Consider the following 15874-nt stretch of genomic DNA (forward strand, 5'->3'; position numbering starts at 1 on the left):
AATCTTGGGACTGAGGGTTGGGAGTAGTTCGAGTCCTGTGGTCTGTTCAGATCTGAGGATTTGAAGAGATTCTGAATCTCAGCCTCACAAATGGCAGCCCTTGTGCCCCAGGCAGGCTTCTTTGTCTTGAGGTGGGGAGCTTTCTGCCTTTGAGAGTAGGGGTCCTGGGAGGGCTAAGTTGTCACTAGCACCAGAAGGCACCCTCTATGCAGATGGTTTTCTTATTTAGAGACATCTCGTTGCCCTTTTGTGTCGGATCTCAAACAACACTTGTTGTTTGGTGTGTGGATGGGAAGGGACACTAAATGCTATTGGTCTCATATAAGAAGCTACTTCTGAAATGGGCATTCACTTCTGACCTTTCAGTATTTTGGGGGGAACTTTGGAGTCAAAATAATAGCAAAACAGGGCCGGGAATTTAGCTCAGTGGCACCGCACCTGCCTCGCAAGTGCAAGTTCCTGAGTTCAGTACCACAGGAAAAAAAAAATAGAAAAACAGACGGATAAGCTAAGCAATGACTAAAATTTCAGTGCCAGAAGGCCTCCTTTCCAGCTATGCTCAGCTACTAGGGGCACCTAATCTCCTTTAGGTACCAGAGCTGGCATTTGGTTAGATACCGCCCCCTTGTGGGCAACCGAGCTCCCTGGATCCTGTTGGGAGCCTGCACCCTGCTTCGTGCAAACTTCTCTGGGGCCGCTGACCGAATGTTTATGGCTTGGTGTTCTGTTCTCTCTCTTGCCTTGTGCTTCTATCTCCGTGTGAGTTTTCATCAACCCCGTGCTGATTTTGGGAGATACAAACGCTTCACCAGAACTACCCAGTTGCAGCTGTGTGGATGAGGAATACATGGCATCCAGTGCAATTGGTGGGATTCTTGCTAATACATAGGCAACAGTTCATCATTAAGTTTTGTTTTAAACAGTTCAACGTTATACAAGTAATATGCTTAAAAAGCAAAAAATTGCATCCATAATCCAATCATTTATCAAGAGAATATTTTGTTATGTATCATTCTGTAGACCACTACCCTTAATGTCCCTACTTTCTCCCTTTTTTCTTTTCTGATTCTATCTTAATTCTACCCACTTATTCCAGAAACAAGAAAACAGTGAGTGGAAAAGAGGAAGAGGAAAAAAACTAGATAATGACAGGGAAACAATGTTCACGGAGTCCTTGGTCTTGGCTCTTTGGGGCTGGCTGTGGTCACCATGAAATAAGACAACTCCCCTCCCCGATTGGTAACGTGATAATTTTAGGTGCCACCTAACCCACCCATCTTGTCTTCTTCCTTCTTTCTTGCCAACTTCTGTTTAATCTCTTAATTTTGATACCATCTGCAGCGGCTCTTTTTTTTTTTTTTTAATCCTTCTTTATTTCTCATGGAAGAGAAAGAATACAATGTATTATCTGGATTGAGACTGGGTGTTTTTGGATCTTGGCAGGGAGCTTCTGGCCCAGCATTTCTTGGGTCTGCTCATATTCTTGTGGATTCATATATCAGAATTAGTCACCCTAGGTCTCCCACTACAGTTAAAATATTTTTTTCAGTCAGAATTTTATTTTGCACTTTCATACAAGTAATCAGCAATCATCCAGCACTTTCAGAGTGTCAGGTGCTATTCTCTATTCTGGAGGTTTTGTGATTTATAAAAGGGATTCTGCCTTCATGGAGTTTAAGAGAGAAGAGAAACATAAAAGCAAATAAATAGGTTTAGATTTGATGAGTTCTTTAAAACAAACAAAGCAAGGTGCTGGTGGAGGGTGTTACTTTAGGTGAGGCAGTAAGGAAAGGCTGTTTTGAGTAGGTGACGTTTTAATGAGAAGAGGCCAACAACATGCTAACTCTAAGAAGACACCTCCAGGTAGAAGGCAGAGCTGGTGCAAAGATGCGGTGGGATAAGGAGCTTGCTACACACAGGATCTAGGAGAGAGCTGTTCAGATTGTGGCCAGGGAGCAAGAGGACAGAGGGACATGGGGTTAGAGAGGCAGTGAAGCCAAAGCAGACTTTGTTCTTATCCTAGCTGTGATTGGAAGGGTTTTATGGGTCTCACATGATCTTGTGTGTATTATTCCATGGTTGTTCTGGCTGTGGTCTGGAGTGAGATGGGGCTGGACAGATGGACCAATAAAGAAGATTCTGTGTTACAATGACAGAGGTATGGGTGGGAGCAATTGGGATGGGAAAGTGGGTGAGCCCTGGACATAACTCCAGTGGAAAGAGCTCATGAGGCTTCAACTGAACTGAATTTGCGGCAGAAAGCAAGAATCGAATATATTTTCCTTTAGACACTGTGAAGTTTTGGGGGTGGGGAGGGGATATGGGTCTTACTAAAAAACTAAAAATATTGATTTATTGCAAATATTATTATTTCTCACAGCAAGAATTTGTGCTCTGAATAATTTTTGGAGATGTTTAATGAAAGCTTTGTTTCTTTAATGGACCAAATGACTGCAAGGAACTTCATCTTGAATGAACCAAGGAACTTCATCTTGCTGACCTCCTCAGGCCTTGAAAACAGAGGATAAGAAACATAATGGCTTGACTTAAGTGGTCTACTTGTTGTTTCCAGGCACAAGCCTGGCTTTTGAAAAGTAATGAATCTGATTCTCCAGAACAACTGATGACTTTTCCCAGTTTTTAGGAATTTTTGTCTCCCAGTAGCTCTTAGACGACTCTTTGGAAGCTGAGAAAAATAGATGCCAGAAGTCATGACACTAGACAAGTGGCAGTAGCACTTTCTCCTCCCAGGTCCAGCCCTTTGATTGGAAATTCATACTCTGATGGTTGGCTGTCTCACAGTTCCCTTTGTTTGCTTTCCCACACTATCTTGTTTGGATTTGCAATCACTTGGGTAGGATGGTATGCCTGACTGTGTGTTTGTGTTTGTGAGTGTGTGTGAGCATACTTACCCTTGAGCACATGTGTGAAGGAGAGAAGAGGCAAACAGAAAGGTACAGAGGCAAACAGCCTGACAGAGGTGGAGACAGGGCAGAAGGTGCCTGAGGATGCACGTGGCTGGCCATGTTCTTCACTGTGAGGTTGTGTGGCCCCACAGATGATGAGCGGGGGCATTCACAGCCATTCTGTGTCTTATTTATGTGGTTCTGAGTCCTTCTCCCTTCTCTGCACTCAAGGGAAATCAGGGCTGTGGAAATTAGGTGAGGTTTAGGAAGGACGCAGCAGCAAATGTGATGAAAGACTTGGACAAGCTAGAGATTGCTCAGAAAATACTTGGAGTGGGGAGCGGAGTCTGGAGCCCCACCACATGGACACCTCGACTCTCATAATCTTACCTTAGGGCTCTCACTTTATCTCACAGTGCTCTCAGTCATAGATTCCATCATTTATTCAAATTCAGATAAGCTGTGGCCCAGGCTGCCTTCTTCTCTCATTCCATGGAGAATCAGTTCCCGCAGCTTCAGTTTTCCTCTTTAGCTACATTTCTGTCTGGAGCTCTAGGTCTTTGATTTGACAACCTACTGGCTGACCCTTCACTTCGTGATCACCTAAATGCAACTTGTCTGAAAGGGAGCTCATTACTTACCTAGCTACCCCAGACCTCCTGTCTCCCCGCACCCTGTCTAAGTGAAGGCATCTTTCCCCCTCACTGCGCATGCCATGGCTGTGCCAATCTAGCATCTCATTGCCCAGGGAAGCTCCTTGAGAGCTGGGCCTGGACCTGCCCTTTTGGACACTGCCCATGGTGACATATTGAGTTACCTCTCCTGCTTTTGTCCTCATAGAAAAATAAGACTTAGCTTTCAATTTGTCTTAGAGTAAGACAAAGTAAGTAAAGTAAGTAAAGTAAGACAAATTAAAGTAAGTCTAGCCATTTTTTCCATTTCTCATCATTTTTCCTTTCCCTTCTTTCCTTTCCCCTGCCCCTCCCACTACCCCTACCCCTTTGGACCTTTTCTTCCTATTTTGCATTATCGATTATTCATTCTAATCATTGGTACATTTTAGGTATACAATATAATGACATTCATCATTGGAAATGTGCACCTTTACATAGTCTCTCTTGAAAATAAGAACCAAGATGCATCATGTAAAGGTACAATTCCCAATGAGAAATGTAATTGTGTTGTATACCTACAATGTACTAATAAAAGAATTTAATTAAAAAAAAAAGAATAAAGTAAGTCTACCTGGGCACACCAAAGAAGTTGGGTTGTTTGAACAACATGGATTTCGGGGGAAATATTTTAAGTCTCTGAAGGTGAGCACAGTGCAGTAGAACATGTGCTTTCTTAAAAGTAAAAACCATCAAGGCAAGAATAGTTTGTCCTGTGCTACTGTTAGTGAATTCTTTCAGAAGAGCGTTGAGGACCACGGATTTAGCTCAGTGACCCTGCACCTGGCTTGCAAGCACAAGGTCCTGAGTTTGATCCCTGGTAGTGCGAAAAGAAGAAGGAGAAGGAGAAGAAGGAGAAGGGGAAGGGGAAGGGGAAGGAGAAGAAGAAGGAGAGGAAGAGGAAGAGGAAGAGGAGGAGGAGGAAGAGGAAGAGCGTTAAGTTCCACCATCCCCAAACAGTTAACTTGAAGATTAATCTCACAATGTAGCATTACCTCCTTACAAATCTCTAGGGAAAATAGAGGGTAACATCTCAATCCCTTAGGTTCAGTTTTAAAATAATCTTTTTCATTCCCTTTTTTCCTCCTCTTTCCTCTGGTTAGTCAGAATTCATGTGTTGAAAACCCTAATTTCTAGGTGATGGAATCTGGTGGAATCTTTGAGAGCTGACTGGTTTAGATGAGGTCATGAAAGTGGGGTTCCTATTTTGGCGTTAATTCCTTTAGGAAGAGAAAAGAGACCACAGCTCCTGCTGGCCACCATGTGAGCACACAGAGAAAGGTTAAGCGGTGTGGGGCATTTTAACAAGTTGGAGGCAGAATGGTATAGCAAAGGGAACCTGGGAATTTGGAAACAAACACCTGTGCTCGAATCTGCCACTTAATAACTTCTCTCCCTTAGTCACTTCACTTATACAATGAAGGGATAACAACTATTTCACTAAGTTGTTATAAAGACTACATGAATAACCAGATAGGAAAAGTACCAAGTACTTGCCCCAATATAGGAACTTACTATTGATGGTCCCTGTCCGTTTCATCTAGATTCTTAATCTCTTTTCCTATTTTTCTCGCAAATGGTACTGTAGGGACAGAGATTATTCTACCTGGCTTTGTGTAACCAAGGCCTAGCTTATGAAAAAGCATCCACCAGATGCTCAAGACAAATTTGCGGAAAAATTGCGTGTATGACGAATCTCCCCAAAACTCCCTGCACAGAATCTGTTTTGCCCTCTTCTTCTCTCCTACTTGTGCTGTCCTTTTATCATCTGGTACTTTCCAAAGACGACTTTTCCGTTTCATTCTCTCACTCACATTCATGGGTGAGTATATATAAAATTTGAGAATATGTGTTAGATTTAAGCTCCTCAGAGACTTCATTTTGACACTCCAGCAAGTTGCTCAGATAATCACTGTAATTTCAAGGATGTTAGCATGAACCCTTAAATTAACTGTCTTTCATTCCAAGAGTCAGAAAATTTCAAATGGGTGGAATATGTGTTCCTAAAGTTGTCATGGCAACGACAGCAGGTCTGATACTCTATATTTTATCTCCCATCGGCTTGCATCCCCACTGCTCATATTCTTCACATATTATATACTTATCTGTTTCCTGATAGTCTTTGGCTAACAGTCTAGGAGCAGTGACATTCTTTGACACAGACATAGGAACAACAGGATATGGAGTATGTCGGTCAGCTTTCTTCTGCCCCAACAAATACATCAGGTAAGTGGCTTGCAAAGGGAAAAGGGTTATTTTGGTTCCCAGCTTGAGATGTTCCAGCCCATGATCTGTTGATCCCATTGCTTTAAGGGCTGTGGTGAGGAAGGACGTCATGGCAAGAGTGCAGGTGCAGTGAAACTGCTCACCTCTTGGCCATCAGCAAGAAAAGAGAAAGAAAGAAAGGGGAGACGATGCCCTTCAAGGTCCCATTTCCTGGTAACCTAAAGACTTTCTATTAGGCCCCACCTCTTAACTGCTTCCCCACCACTCACTAGCACCAAGCCCTAGACCAAGCCTTTACCACATGGGTATTTTGGAGACATTTAATATCTAAATTATAGTGTAGAGCAAATATTGTACAGCTCTGAATAAAACAGGCTCCTTTTATTGGCACAAAATCTGAGAGTCAGGCAAGAATTCACCAGAACCTTCTGCTTTATCTAGACATGTTTGCCAGACAGGGACCTTAGTAGTTTTCGTTTTGCTTTCCTCCACCCTTTCAAGCCAAAGTCACTGAAGCCTTTCTCTCTTTTAAGCTGACACCTCAGCTCTCCAATTTCTTGAACAAACATGTGTTACCTGGAGGTTTACTCACAGACTCAGGCCAGCCTGGGCCTGAATAAGGGTCACAGTAGAGAAAATGCATCTGAGAAATGCCTTTAAGAAGTAGAATGAGCCAAGCTTGTTAATGCATTAGAATTAGGGGGCAAAGAGGAGAGCAACTGAGATTTCTCACTAGGGCAGCTGCAGGGATTGTGGCCTCCATTAAGTTCCCAGGAAGATTGGGAACTTCTCCAAGTTTCCAGGAGGCGGATCCAGTTGGTGAGAATGGAAGATTTCCCCTTTGCATATGCCAAGGTCTCAGCACAAAATGTATGCACAAATCAAACTACTTCAATTCTGGTTTGGTTTTTTCCCATATTGAACTGAAGAGAATCCCTACTCTGTAGATCATTGGAGAAATAAAACAAACAAAAAAGAGAGGACTTTTGTTCACGAGTCTCATGATCTTGAAAAATTGCTATTCTAGATCTTTGTGTCTATCAAAATCTATAACTACTATCAATTCATATCTGTCTTGTGTTAGATTTTCATTGCTATGACAAAATACCTGAAAAATGACAAAGGACCAAAGGTTGACTTTGACTTATGGTTTCAGAGTTTTCAGTCCATGGTAAACCAGTTCTATTACTTTAGGCCTGTGGCAAGGCAGAAACATCTTGGCCAATGGTGTGGTGAAGAAAAGCTGCTCACCTCATAGCAGTCAGGAAGCAGAGAGAGAGGGAAAGAGACAGAGAAGAGGGCCCTGGGGACCAAATATATCTTTCTGAGTCATGCCTTCAGTGATCTTCTTCCTCTAACAAGACTGCATCTCCCAACAGCTCATTCAGCTGTGAACTCATCAATGGATTAATCCACACGTTAGAGCCCTCATAATCCAATCACCTTTTCTGGGCTCCACCTCTGGACATTGCAGCACTGGGGATCAGTCCCTTGAAAGTTGTATCTTTGAGGGACACTTCATGTTTAAACAATAATAATTATCTGGTCTACCTGGAGTTGCCAAAAAGAATCATTAATCATCATGTACAAACTAAATCCATTGCAAATCAGCAGTTGTAATTCCTAATGTCTACTCTTCCTGGAGAGCCATATTAAATGCCCTGTTTGTTTTTCCTGATGTAGCATCTTAGTTGTGTGTTTTTGTTATTGTTTTTTTGTTTGTTTTGTTTTGTTTTTTGAGGCAGGGTCTCACTATATAGTTCAGGCTGGCCTTAAACTCACTATATAGCCCAGGCTGGCTTTGAACTCATGGTGATCCTCCAGCCTCAGCCACCTGAATGCTGGTCTGTAGCATCTTATCATCTATAGTCCCCTGTGTACAGAAGTAATTGTTTTGCAGTATCTGTTTCTCAGAGGAACACTGTTGAGGTCCTTGAGACAACCCCAGTGGTTCCTCAAACAAATTTCTTTCTCTCTCTTTCTCCCTTCCTTTCTCCCTCCCTCCCTCCCCCTTCCTTTCTCCCTCCCTCCCTCCCCCTTCCTTCCTTCCTTCCTTCCTTCCTTCCTTCCTTCCTTCCTTCCTTCCTTCCTTCTTTCCTTCTCTCCCTCCCTCCCTCCCTTCCTCTTGCTTTCTTGCTTTCTTGGAATCAAACTCAGGTACTCACTCTTGCCAGGTAGATGCTGTATCACTGACCTACATTCCTGGCCCACAAATTTCTTTTACTACTTTGTAGCCTAACTTTAAAGCTGATCATCTCAAACACTCCCAAGTTTAGCAAAAATGAATTCAGCTGTCTTTGTTTGATGCACTCAGAAATTAGAAGAAAGAAAAACTATTTTGAAAATAAATGGAAGATTTTCTAAAGAATTTCCACATTGAAGATCTCAGCTAGTGTTCATAAAGACTCTATGAGGTACAGGAACAGATAGACACATCTTCCTGAGGCTGGTATATGGCTGGACTTGACTGAGGTCACCTGGATTTTATATAACACCAGGGAGTGTACCAACTGAGTACTTTCACAAACACTGTCTCATGGATAGTAGCTATAATAATAATCAGAGGGTGTGTGGCTGGCTTGAGACCATGACATGTGGCTAGTCTGTCACCAAACAGAGGGCTACAGTTTTGTTTTGTTTTGTTTTTTGGTACTAGGGATCAAACTCGGGACTTTGTGCTTGTGAAGCAGGCAGCAGAACCACTAAGCTAAATCGCTGGGCCCTGCACTGCAGTGTTGGCATTAGCATTGGCTCAGATCCCATGAGTTAAAGGCACTGTCCCTAACAGGTCACCGTACTTAGATGCCAGCTCCAAGCCGGGTCCCTAGGTCCTTATAGTTCTGACCACCTGGCCGCCTCAAAACCAGGGGATGGGGTGGGGTCCCATGAGCTTTCACATAATTTGCTAAAATGACTCAAACAACTCAAGAAAGTGCCATATTCATGATTTTATCCTAAGGATGTAGATCAGGATTAGACAAATGAAGAGACTTACGGTGAGGTCTGGGTGGGTCCTGCATGCGGATCCTCTCTGTGGGTGGATCATGACATATTCTTCTTCTCATTGTGTTCACCAGCCAAGAAGCTTAATGAGCTTCACATTATGCAGGCATAACTGATAACTCAATCTCCACCCCTTCACCCTCCTGGGGCTCAAAGCACCAGCCCTCTTTTCACACATTGGCCTGCCTGGTATCCAATCTCTATTCAAAACCATCTCATTAACATGAACTCAGGTGTGGACCAAGGGATTTGTAGGTAACAGATGCTCTGGGAAATTCCAATGATTTTAAAAGCTCCTTTCCAAACCTGGAATAAAGATCAAATTATTATACAACAGTAGCAAAGCCCATGTAGGCTGTATGTCTGCCGATTCCAGCCAAGAAATTTCTCTTATAACCAACACTGTGTACTCATAGAACAGGGCTCCCATCTGGCTTTCTGTGCATGAGTGAAGGAGAAATGAGAAACTGGGATGTACTCTGACCTCCTGAAGACCTAGGGAAAGGCTTCCACTACTTCAAAACCACACCATGTCTTTCCATTTTGCCCACCTGAAACCAGACCAAACCCACAATCCAATTTCCACATTTCTGAGGTGATAAAGCTAAAGCAGGAAGGATGCTGGCAAATGAATGTGCTGATCCTCTTCCTCTTGAAAGAGAGTTTGTCTTTAGGACAGTGCAGAGTGTCTGAAAGCAAGCTATGTAGGAGGTGAAAGTAAAGTCTGTGATTGCAGAGGTCCACATTTATCCTTCATCTGCATTTTAAACAAAACCCCTCCATAGCACACAGCTCTCTTCCCTAAGTAGGTGTGATCCAAGACTCATGAGCCAAAATGGAATGGTGGATGAGGAATAATACCAAAAAAAATAAAATCCTGGGCATGCAGGCTGCACAAGGGCAGCACATCCACTTTAATTATTGATGCCACTTGGTGAACAGGTAAAAGGGTTTTCATTTCCTGTACACCTACTATGTGCTATGCTCTGTGGCTAGCATTTGGACACCACACATCATTTAACCCTCACAATTTTGCAAAATGTGTCTTATTACCCTACTAGAATTGACACTAAAGCTCTGTGCCATGAAAGAACTTGCCCAAAACGTGCAGGTAAGAAGAGGCCAGGCTGAGTCCAGCTGCAGTTCATTCCCAAGACCCACTTCCTCACCTATTACAGGCTGCCTCCAGTCGCTGCAAATAGCCTGGAAAATAGTGTTGTAATTTTTGTTTGCTTGTTGCTTTATTAAATATCGTTTTTGTCTGATTATGTAATTAAACTGTGATCCTCTGAAAACCTGCCATTTTGAAAGCTCAGGGCAGCAGAACAAAGCTAATCAAAGAAAATCTTCATTTACATTAATCCTGCTGGGAGATTGCTCAGGTCATTTTTCTGAATGTCTCGGTGAGCTTGGACAACTTAGTCGAAACATCAGGCCGGTTGCAGTTATTAAACCTCTGCTAATTTTGGCCTCTGGTGCAGAGCAGATGCGCTATTAATGATAAAAGTAGCAACCACATAAAAGGCTCGCTGTGGGATTATGAGCACAGCACCTTTTCAAGCTCTATCTTTTGCTTTGCCTCAATACTACCGGCCTTTTGTAGATCAGCCAAGTGGTCTCTAGAAGAGTGGGCTTGAAGGCCAGAGCTCTGCATCTGCTCCATGCTAGTGCCACCTACTGGCTTGATCAGGCATCTTCGTGTCCTAAAACTGGGCTTGTGGGCTCTGCTTTCCGCAGCCATGTTGTTATTGTTTTGTTTTTTAAGGACACTAGAGATACTCGTGTGTGAGGAGGAGAGTAATAAGCATTCATTTGTTTCTTAAAACTGCAAGATTGTGAGTAGCTGAGATGATGAATTGGGGGCTTGGACAATTTTGTGCTGCCGTTGTGAAGACACAGCACAAGAATGCCTTGCCCCCTGCTCCTTTCAGGTGCCCGGATCGGCTGGCTTCCAGGATATCCCATCAATACCTCCAGACCATGCCTTCTTCCTCATTTTCCCAGTGTTTGGACTCAGTGGACACCACAGCCAGGAGGAAAATGAGAAAGCTTGGTTCCAGCCCCAGCCACCCACTCAACTGATGTTATTCCCCTTTCCAGATGCTTCTCAGCCTTTAGAGACCCTTCTTGAGTAACATGTGGGGAGCCCACCATGCCATGCCTAAGTTGGTGCTGAGAACACAAGGCTTGGAAGTCTCACTCCCTAACTTGGAGACAGGCACCATCTGGTCAGAAAGAGAGTCTTGCGGAGATAGAACCATGGTAGGAGAGGATGAACTCTAGGTGAGGAGGACACCAGAGGAATGATGCAAACAGCTCAGAACTTGGAGCCAGATTTACCTGGGTTTGTCTCCCTGAAACAGGAGTGAATTGTTGCTGCTGGATGAAGAATCGTTGTGCAGTGATTTTGAAGAGACTAATCAGCAACAAGAAGGGGAAGGTACCAACTCCTTCCTCTGGCTTTCCAGTCTCCCTCTAGGGCTCCCTTAAGTACAGGGTCTGTCTGGCAAAGGAGAAATGAGTCCAGGCTCAGTGTCACAAAGCAGAATATGAAATAATGGGTTTGAAACCATGAGAGAACAGCTTTTATCCAGCATACAACCTTCTTTCATCATTACGGGGCCTCAGTTTTGTAAATGTGTTAGGAAAACATAGATACCTTCCACCCTGTGCCCCACCCGCTATGCAGGCCCAGGGTGAATCTTGATGGGCTTGAAGCAGGAAACTGTGAGGACCCTGGACAGATTACTCTTAACATGAAGATAGGAGCAAAAAGTGGCTTTTAAAGCCAGTGGCTCAGCGAGTGACTCCTGTTAGTCTCGAGAGCCCTGTATAGAAGTTTGCCCTTCATTTACCTCTTTTTACATCTATGAAAGTTAATTCCATTGGCGTTTCACTGGGAATACAGCAAGCAGGATTTACACAAAGCAGAGCAGTGGGTGTTGGGGGGGGCACAAAGAGTCTGGCAGGGCTTTCTGAGTCCATTATGCTCCTTTGACGACAGATTACAGAAGTTGTCATGGTTACTTAGGTGCATTCTACAAAGAGCATAGTTACCTTGTTAACCCAGAGTTAACCCATAGCCTAATAGCACAGTTAACCCATAGTTATCCAATTCCATATGAAGGGGTGGTCTCCTCTCTCAGGCATATACTTTTGCAGATCCTCCAACTTTGATTTTTCAAAACTGAAAAACAGCCAGTTGAAAGTCGACAATCAATGAACAACTCCCAATTTTGGTAATTTCCTCCAACTCTCCCACTCCTCTCTTTTCCCCTAAATGTAGGGACAGATCAACCTGGAGAAAATCCCAAACCTCTCTTTCTATATTGATCTGTGGCAGCCTCTGCTTCCTTTCCTCATTTTTCTGCCCAGAGCCAAGAGGTTCCTACAAAATTTTCCAGTCTTTTTTTTTTTTTTTTTGGTACTGGGGATCAAACTACAGACCTTGTGCTTTCTAGGCAGGTGGCGGAACCACTGAGTAAATCCCCAGCCCTCCAGTCTTTTCTTTAAAGGGACCAATGAGGAAAGCAGGTACAGGGGAAGAGTCCACTTCCATTCCAAGTTAGATTTCCCCATTCTAGAGATTTATTCTTCCATGAGATTATAGGGCTGGCGGTTTGGCCCATATAGGGGAAGAAGAGCTGTAACTATACTTCCATCCAAAAGCAAGTACCCTGTCCTTGAGACAATACGAGGCACCAGGAAAGCCTAGATGAATCAAAAATGGTCCCTTCCCTAGAGGACTTCATATCTAGTAGAGAGACAAATCAGGGAGAACAATATAAGCCTAAACACAAGTGGTTGGCATAATGGAAGCACTAATGCCTCATTCTTCCTATGAAGGTCTCAGATTTCTTCCCAGAAGAGGTAATATAAGGAATGAGTGTCACCCCAGATTGACATCAGCACATGTGAGATCATTCAAATGTGCCTTAAGAGTGTGTATAGCTGAGACAGAGCCAGACACACCTAGTCAGTGGACTGGAGCTCTGGGATGATGATCTTGTAGGGATAGACAGGGACCTGAGGGTCTGGGATGACACTCGCCAGAGGCAGTAGGAAGCTGGGGAGAGGGGGACATGCCCTGTCTGCAGGGTAGACAGCCCACACTAGCAACTGTGTGGAGGTGGATTGGGAAAGGAAGCTGGCAGGATTTAAGGCAGAAAAGTGGCTGAAAGGCTGTGTTATAATGCTGGTTGGCAGCTTTAAAGCTGTGTAAGATACTTTCTCTTGCTCCCCCAGCCAAAGAGTGATTCACAGCAGTAGGCACAAATACATACAAAGTGGGAGGGCTGTGCTTGGGACATCCTGTCCAGCAGAGACACCAGTTTTGATGTGAGAAATCCATGTTTCAAGGACTGTGGAGTCATCCAGAGGCCTAGACTGGGGGAAAGGAGAGGACAGAGGGCTGGAAGGGGGAGGCTGCACACTTGGAGTGTGCTACATGCCATAGTTTGGAGGATATTCCTGAGGCTCCTGAAAATGCGGGGCGACTTCCAGGCTGAGGAATGACGTGATGACGGGCTGTGTTTAAGGAAAGCTCATCTGTGAGCTGGGGGGAGGGTGGATTAGAGGAGGAAGGATATCCTGTTGCAAATTAGTGCGCAGCTATATGATGACATGATCAGAAGCAGCTTTGCGGCCTAGAGACTGGAGATAGATCCACACTGGCGGGCAGAATAGTGAAGTTGTGGCTGCTAATATGGGGGAGGGAGCAGAAGGAGTCCAGATGTGCCCAAGTTTTGGTTAACTAAGTTAGAGGGAGATAGAAATTGAGTAGGAGGAGATATTTTTGTACCTGCTGCTAGTATTTGAATAATCCATTGCCATTTTCTGTTTCCATGTTTCTGGTGGCCCGTAATGGAGCCAAACCCATCCTGTGACTTCATATGAAACTCTAATAAGGAAGGGAGCCAGAAAGGCATGGGGGGAGGGGTTCCAGGACAATTTGTTTGGAGGCAGTGATTTTCATTTCAACAATAATTGTAATAGTACTCCATTTATTTTATATTTCTAATTTGAAAGTGCCGCACCAGGCTGATTTTAGTGAGTACACAGTGAAAGCCTACAAATTCACTTCTGTAAATTTAATGCTGTAAAATTGAGAAAGCTATACACAATGCAGCAAATTCCAGTCCTAGAAATTTTCCTAAAGAGATATGTATTTTTTAAGCCCAAAGTGAAAGCCCAAAGAAGTTCATTAGAGTGTTATCTATGCTAGCAAACAATAACGAAAACATAAAACTCCAGCAGAAAGCAATGGTTTGGTAAGTGAAGCTAAGACAATCCAATGAAATATTATGAGCCTATTAAAATGCAAATTACAATTATACTGTCAGAGGAGAAATGTGGAAACATGTTTGATGTGATAAGCAGAGTTATGAAAAGAGTACAAGATACTTTGCATACTTCAATGGAACTATAAATATGTGTGTGCATTGGATGAAACCAGGAAGGCAAGTGGGGAAACTGAGTGGGTATTGTGACGAGTATCCTGGGCTCAGGGGCCAGGGTGCTGAGCTCAAATCCTACATGTGACCTCAGGCAATGCAGGCAACTTCTCTCAGCTTCAGTTCCTCTTCTATGAATTGGGGGACACACATGGGTGTAATATAACAGTGGAGCTGTGCACATTCAAGTGAGCGAATGCATATTCAGCTCGTGGCTCTCTTGGCTGTTGCCTGGTTTCATGGGTGTTTGCATATGTCAGAACGTACCAGAGCATGCTTTCTGTAGAGTTCTTTTTGTGTGTCAATCATACCTTACTTAAGTTGTTTTATTAAAAAAAACTCATGATAGTATACCCAGAATTATTTACAATTCCATGGTTAAATCATCTCAGTGATATTAATGTGTCAAAATCCAGAATTTGGAGATTTAAAAATTATAGCAGAGTCTATAATTGTATTCTCTATGGAGTTTAATAAAGGAATAACTTTTAAAAGCTCTTGGTTCTTGAAGTGTTCAATAAATGACATTTATTGCTATGAGTGATTTCAATTTTAAATAGTACATTATAGATATATACATTGATTTTTTTAAAAGGTGCATAAGTAACCTAACAGAATTAAGTAGACCCAAGAGGAATTACATAAAACACTGAGAAGAATAAGTTAGTTACTAGGTTCTTGGTTCTGTCTTTGCGGTTTTGCTTCTGGTTTGCCCTTGTATTTTCTCTTTTTTTTTTGGTACCAGGGATCGAACTTGGTTCCTTGCACTTGAGCAGCAGGCGGCGAAACCACTGAGCTAAATCCCCAGCCCCCCTACCCTTGTATTTTAACCCTACTTGGTATGTGGTCAACTCTGGGAGTGAAGTAAGTACAATGCTCAAAATAGAAATTCTTACTCCATAACTTCTTTGAGATTCTTTCCTGTCCCAACTGCATGAAGCACAGATATAAACAATTTAATTATATCTGCTTTCCTTCCCAAAGAGTAGGTGCATCAGGGACCAGCTAGAGAACTGCCAGGAGGCTGGGCAGGGATTGCTTCAGAGCTCCATTACTTGCCTTTTGGTTGGGATTACTGGGTGGGAGGTGAAATTGGTGGTCATTCCCGAGTGGCCCCCGGGGCGTTGTCACCTGACTGAAGACCCTAGGGAGCCCTGACTTCATCACCCCTCTGGTAGTTGTTGCTGTCTGACTCTCTTATGTTTATTTGGTATGTGAGAGGGATGTTCTGAGGTGACTGCAAAGAGTCAGAACACACATGTGCTGTCAGGTAATTGCCCTGTTCACACCAACTTCAAAGTAGAGGGCAGTGCAGTTGGTTCCTCTCAGTGCCGTGATCTCTTTGATCACCATCAAGGATCGTAAGCCCTGCAGTGTGGACTCTGGCACATCTGTAGTTCTGCATTGCTGACTGTGGAATCACACTCTGCTCTACAGAAGACCCAGGGACTTCATCCACATCAGCAATGAAAAGTCTGCCATTTCCCAGCATCAGGTAACCACCAGAGCAGGTAGGAAGGATTCCTGGGGCACCAAATTTGTGCAGGCAGAACCCACAGGGTCTCAGGCATCCCCCACACAACTTCAGAAAGTGGAGAAAGTTCACCCAGCAATG

At 43.5% G+C, this 15874-nt stretch overlaps 1 long non-coding RNA gene across 1 annotated transcript; it reads right to left on the reverse strand.

Annotated features, from left to right (window-relative positions):
- Window positions 1-8075: 8075 nt before the first annotated feature.
- Window positions 8076-12188, reverse strand: LOC110346963 (uncharacterized). The gene is made up of 3 exons (XR_002391264.2): window positions 11662-12188; window positions 11147-11309; window positions 8076-9112 (listed from the first exon to the last, which is right to left on the reverse strand). It is a non-coding gene; the product is annotated as an uncharacterized LOC110346963 (long non-coding RNA).
- Between the last annotated feature and the right edge of the window lie 3686 nt (window positions 12189-15874).

Source organism: Heterocephalus glaber, unplaced genomic scaffold (genome assembly GCF_053883595.1).
Source record: "Heterocephalus glaber isolate CG9 unplaced genomic scaffold, H.glaber_assembly_v1.0 deba00001431, whole genome shotgun sequence".
Taxonomy (NCBI): Eukaryota; Metazoa; Chordata; class Mammalia; order Rodentia; family Bathyergidae; genus Heterocephalus; species Heterocephalus glaber.